A 6,817-nucleotide genomic window follows, 5' to 3' on the forward strand; every position below is an offset into this window, starting at 1 on the left:
TGATTAGGGCATTGCATGAGCATTGAAAAAGTGTGTGTGGCCATGACATGAATATATGTGCTAATATGCTTAAGTCAACAACTTCCTATGTTTATTATTACCATATTGCCTATAGTGAAATGGACAATGCAAGGCATGCCGATGAATCTGAATCATCTGAGGCAAGAATGGCAAGGTTAGAAAGAACAATGGAACTGTTGACTGAAGCCCTAAGGCAACAACAGAACCAACAGCCCCCACCTCCTCCAGTACAACCTGAACAGAACGTTAATGATGACATAATTGCTTTGACACAGAAGTTCAGCAAAATGAAAACCCCATCCTTTCAAGGAGGCCTTGAACCGTTAAAGGCCGAAGCATGGGTTCTAGAAACCGAGAAATTGTTCGAAGTGTTTCCTTGTTCGAAGGCACATGAAGTGTTACTGGCTACTTTCACTTTATAAGAAGAAGCTAGGCGATGGTGGATGCTTGTCCGTGATGCAAATACTGTCATGACTTGGGCTCAGTTTGAAGAGTCCTTCTTTGAAAAATACTTCCCCCAGTGTGTCCGAGACCGCAAAGTGATTGAGTTTGAACAGTTGAAACAGGGCACCATGTCGGTAGCAGAGTATGAGTCTAAATTCACTAAACTCGCCAGATATGTACCACACATGGTGGACACTGACTATAAAAAGGTCCAAAAGTTTGAAGGCAGGCTTAATGTAGAAATACTTGGCCGAATCAACGTTCTGAAGTTACGAAAATATGTGGATGTTCTGGACCGAGCAATAATAGCTGAGTCGAATATTGAGGCATTGAAACAGACTGAAACACCAGCAACCGAGTGGCGTGGTAAAAGACGGGGCTTCAAGTTTAAGAAAGGCTGAAATAACTCATCGAATAAGAAGCAGAATACAGGGTCAACGATCAGCTCTAGTCAAGGAAACAATTCCATACCGCCCTGTTCCAAATGTGGGAAAAGGCATAAAGGAGTTTGTTATAAAATTTCTGGTGCTTGTTACAGGTGTGGCAAGGTGGGCCACATGGTCAAAGATTGCCCTTCCACTTCTCAAGGCAATAGTAAAGCTGCAGCTAGCGCCGTAGCATCAACTGTTGCACCTAAACCCAACCCCAAAGCTACTGGAAAGGAGCTTTTAAGGTAAGGCTGGGTATTTGCACTCGTACCGGGAGATGTGCAGAATACCGAGACAGTTGTGTCAGGTACACTCTCAATTTGTGCTCAAAATGCATACATTCTGATTGATTCGGGGTCTACACATTCATTTGTCTCACACGCTTTTTCACGAAAACTAAATAGACCACTGGAACCCCTGAATTATTTGTTAGCTGTATCTTCACCTGCTGGGGGATCCATGACTTGTGCTTTTGCATATCCTACATGTGAGATTGTTATTGGGGATGTGCATTTATATATTGATTTACTGCCTTTGAATACTGATCATTTCGATGTAATATTGGGGATGGACTGGTTAACAAAATACCATGCTACCATAGACTGTGTAACAAAACAAGTTGTTTTCCGTCCACCGAGATTGCCTGAATTTGTGTTTAACGGAGTTGGTGTAGTACCTCCCCCATATCTAATTTCATCCATGAAAGCATTCAAACTGATTCGAAAGGGGTGTAAAGGGTATGTATGTTGTATATTAACTGTACCTACTGATACTAAAGCTAATGTGGACAGTATTCCTATAGTTAGAGAATTCCCAGATGTTTTTCCAGATGATTTGTCAGGGGATTTGATTGATAGGGAGATAGAGTTCACCATTGAAGTATTACCGGGTACACAGCCAGTTTCTAAAGCTCCGTACAGAATGGCACCTACTGAATTGAAAGAACTGAAAATTCAGCTACACGAATTGTTAGATAAGAAGTTCATCAGGCGCAGTACTTCGCCGTGGGCACACCGGTTCTTGTTGTGAAAAAGAAAGCCGGCTCACTAAGACTCTGCATTGACTACCGTGAACTGAACAAGGTAACAGTGAAAAACAAATATCTATTGCCTCGAATTGACGATTTGTTTGACCAGTTACAGTGTGCCCAGGTATTCTCTAAAATTGACCTTAGATCTGGATACCACCAGTTGAAAGTCAAACCAGAGGACATTGAAAAGACTGCCTTTCGAACGAGGTATGGACATTATGAATTTCTTGTTATGCCTTTCGGAGTTACTAATGCACCTGCTGCATTTATGGACCTTATGAACAGAATTTTTAAACCATTCCTCGATGAATTTGTAGTTGTTTTTATAGATGACATTCTGATTTATTCCAAGAGTGAAGAGGAACATGAACATCATTTGAGAATTGCATTGCAGAACTTAAGAGAACAGAAACTGTATACTAAACTAACGAAATGTGAATTTTGGCTTGATAATGTTATGTTTTTGGGACACATGATTAATAAGGATGGCATTTCAGTTGATCCGTAGAAAATTAAAACAGTAGTGAATTTGCCTAGACCGACTAATGTTACTGAAGTCTGAAGTTTCTTAGGCTTAGTCGGGTACTACAGAAGGTTTGTAAAAGATTTCTCCAAAATTGCCCTACCATTGACTCAGTTGACTCAAAAAGGAATATCATTTGACTGGACCGATCAGAGAGAATCAGCTTTTTAAGAGTTAAAGACTCGACTTGTGATTGCACCGATTCTTACCCTACCCTCAGGTACAGATGGATTTACTATTTTCAGTGTTGCTTCTTATAAGGGTTTGGGATGTGTTTTATTGTAGAATGGTGAAGTTATTGCATATGCTTCCCGACAACTGAGACTGCATGAAAAAAACTACCCTACTCATGACTTGGAACTTGCCGTAGTGGTATTTGCATTGAAAATTTGGCGCCACTACCTTTATGGGGCAACATGTGAAGTGTACACAGATCACAAGAGCTTGAAATATTTCTTTACACAAAAAGAGTTGAACATGAGGCAACGGAGATGGTTAGAACTGATAAAAGACTATGACTTGCAAATTTTGTACTATCCGGGGAAAGCCAACACTGTTGCCGATGCACTGAGTCGGAAATCAATTGGGAATTTAGCCTGTCTACTCACCAAACAGAAAGAACTATTGTGTGATCTTGACAAATTTGAAGTTGAGATTGTGTTACAAGAACAAGGTGGAACATTGGCTGCTATTTCTGCTCAGCCGGCTCTCATTGAGGAAATTAAAGAGAAACAACATCAAGATGACTTTCTAAAGAAGATCATCGATGAACGGGAATCCAAACCAAGGCCGAACTTTAAATTTGAAAACAATGTGTTGAAGTTTCAGGAAAAGCTGTGTGTACCGAATGATTCTGAACTGAAAAGACAAATTTTGCAGGAAGGCCACAATTCGAAACTTTCTATCCATCCTGGAAACACAAAAATGTACCAAGACTTGAAACTTAATTTCTGGTGGCCAGGAATGAAGAAAGAAATTGCCAACTTTGTATCGAAATGTTTACATTGTCAACAAGTCAAAGCCGAACATCAACGACCCGCGGGCTTACTTCAGCCCCTACCAATACTGGAGTGGAAATGGGAACACATCACTATGGACTTCATTGTCGGTTTACCTCGCTCCAGTAAAGGTATGGATTCAATATGGGTTATTATTGATAGATTGACTAAATCTGCTCACTTCTTACCTGTCAAAACAATCTATAATGCGGACAAATTGGCCACAATTTATATTAATGAGATTGTTAGATTGCATGGAGTGCCTGTATCTATTGTTTCTGACAGGGACTCGAAGTTTACATCGAGATTTTGGCAAAGTCTGCAAACTGCATTGGGTACTGAACTGAGACTGAGTGGTGCATATCATCCTCAGACAGATGGTCAGTCAGAAAGTACCATTCAGACTCTAGAAGATTTACTGTAGATGTGTGTTCTTGATTTCCAAGGAAATTGGAAAAGCCATTTACCTTTAGCTGAGTTTGCCTACAACAATAGTTTTCACTCGAGCATTGGTATGGCGCCTTTCGAGGCTTTGTATGGCAAAAAATGTCGATCTCCTATTTGATGGGTAGAAGTTGGAGATGGGCCTTTGCTTCGGCCTAAGATTGTACAAGAAACCACGGAAAAAGTGAAACTGATTCAATAGAGATTGAAAACCGCACAAAGCCAACAGAAAGGTTATGCGGATGTCCGAAGGTGAGACAGGGAATATGAAGTAGGTGATCATGTTTTTGTTAAAGTGACACCAATGAAGGGTCAGACTCGTTTTGGAGTCAAGGGTAAGCTAGCACCGAGGTATGTTGGACCGTATGAAATCATTGAAAAGATTAATCCGGTGGCATATCAAGTAGCGCTTCCTCCTGAAATAGAGCATATGCATAATGTCTTCCATATTTCAATGTTGAGGGATTATCTTCGGGATCCCTTCCATGTTATTGAGCCTACCCATGTAGTGCTAAGTGATGACTACACTTATGAAGAACGGCCTATTCAGATTGTGAACCGACGGATCAAGAAGTTGAGAACCAAAGAAATCCCGCTAGTGAAAGTTGATTGGCAAAACCATGGTGGCGTTTATGCCACTTGGGAAAGGAAAGATGATATGTTGAAGAGATATCCTGAACTGTTCCCTCTAGACCCAGTGTTCTTCCAGAATGAAGGTAATCCGAGTTTGGAGGACCAAACTCTTTTTAAGGAGGGAAGACTTTGACAACCTTCACCTCTGATTAGTGTTAATCTGTGATTAAGCATGATAAGTAACTGATTAGAATGAAATCCTAAATTGATTGTAGGAGTGTATTGTTTTAAATACATTTCTATCTGTTTGATTTCTGAATGAATCTGTTCATGTTTTAATTTCGAACTGCAAATTGAAGGCCTTATCGGCGGCCGAATCAAAAATTGATTGGTGTTATGTGTTAATTAGAATTTATGTGATTGTATGGTAGATTTAATTGAAATTTGATTTAGAATTATTAAATTAGATTAAATAATGTTAAATCGCATTAGTTTAAGTAAATTACCTTATTGCCACTTAGTGGACAATTCTAGGCCATTGTTTATTCTCCTTGTTAGATGTTGGCATCATTTTCATCCATCTTCCTAGGCCAAAACCGACAAGAGAGAGAGAGAGAGAGAGAGAGAGAGAGAGAGATAGGAGAAAACTTGAGTTCATCAAAATTGGCTTGGAGAATTAGGAGTATTGAAGAGCATTTGCATTTTTGAGCTTCTATACCTTGAATTCAAGACCTAAGGTAGAGAATTCATCATTTTAATTATGAATTTAAGTTGTATCTTGCATGGTTCATGGAAATATTGGAGATTAGAGTTAAGTTTTAGCTCAAAGTGTTGAATTATGAGGCATTGTGTGCATGCATGTCCATATCATAGTGTTTTGAAGTCATTTTCATGAAATTCCCACATGCATGTTTCTATTTTGGTTTTGATCCATGAATTGATCATATTCTTGAGCTCAATCTTGCATTTTATCATGTCTTAGAGCATTAGAGTTCTTGGGAACTCATGCATGTATGATTTTGAATTGTTCTTCATATTTACATTTGAATTTGTGTTCAAATTGGCTTACCTTTGGGCTTAATTTTACAAATTGATCTTCAAAGACATGTTATACTATGAGTTTTCAAGTGTCTTCCAGAAAATTGGCCCAAAAGGTTGAGTTTTGATGTGTTGAATGCTTGGTTTGAGCTTGGGAGGCAAATCTGGAAATTCCAGATTTTGGCTTCCACGTTCGAGCGACCATCTTTTGTTCAGAGCTCCGCTCGAGTGAAGGAATGCTCGCTCGAGCATAGATTGCAAGCTCTCAGGTTTTTGGTGCACATAGACACACGCTCAAGCGACGAGACCTACGCTCGAGCGAGGACTGTGTCTCACGCTCGAGCGAGCATTAAGCGAGCGTCGAGCAGAGATTTTTAACATCCAGCACTTTTTGCATTTTTACAGACCGCTCGAGCGAGGAAGTTCACGCTCGAGCGACCCCACTGTTTTGGCAAGCTCGCTCGAGCGAAGAAAGCCACGCTCGAGCGAGACCCCTGTTTTCTGAAAAAATTCTAAAAAGTGTTTTAAAGTACATTTTTGCATCCTCATTTCATCCAAGGCATTCCTAGGCCAAGTTTAAGGCATCTTAATGAGGATAATGTTAAAGAACCACACCAAGTATAATTAGGGGCTAAGTTATTAATCCCGAGTGTGTGTTCGTTCTGCAACTGTAGGGTTGGCATCCGAGGACGCTCGTTAGCTTGTCTATAGCCCCGTGCTCTGTGAGTAACAATGTTGTAAAGATATGTTCAATTATGATTATTTTCTGAATGATCAACTGTTCTACTTACTGAAACGTTATTGTTTAATGAATGAATGTTTCTCCTATTTGTAAACTGTATTTGTGGCATCCATAGCAATTTACTATTACTGTACTGTTACTACTACTGTCACAGAGATCTCTGTCGGTTCCCATGTTTGGAACCACTACTGTTACTGTTATGATGGCCATCAACTGACTGTTCAGTCTGTTAAGACCTACTGTACTCTTTTGCTATGGGATGTACCACATATGACTGCTATGGTTTTAAGTGACTGATATGATTATTTAATTACTAAGAGGACATTCATTCTTAACCTCTTTACATAACTGTTGTTCACTAGGCTTTAGCTCACTGTTTATATATATATGTAGGTGTCCAGGCACTGAACCGAAGCTAGGAGCGTCAGGCTAAGCTCCCGTTTTGTCAAAGCCAACCATTGTGCCTCACCTCGAGGTTCCGAGTGCGTCAAAGCCAAGGCTGTTATGGGGTGTTTTAGATTCCCCCTTTTTGCCTCTATTTTGTAATAAATGTTAAGACTTGACTGTACAGTTAGA

This window comes from Camellia sinensis, chromosome 2 (assembly GCF_055761805.1).
Source record: "Camellia sinensis isolate YWXY chromosome 2, ASM5576180v1, whole genome shotgun sequence".
Classification (NCBI taxonomy): domain Eukaryota; kingdom Viridiplantae; phylum Streptophyta; class Magnoliopsida; order Ericales; family Theaceae; genus Camellia; species Camellia sinensis.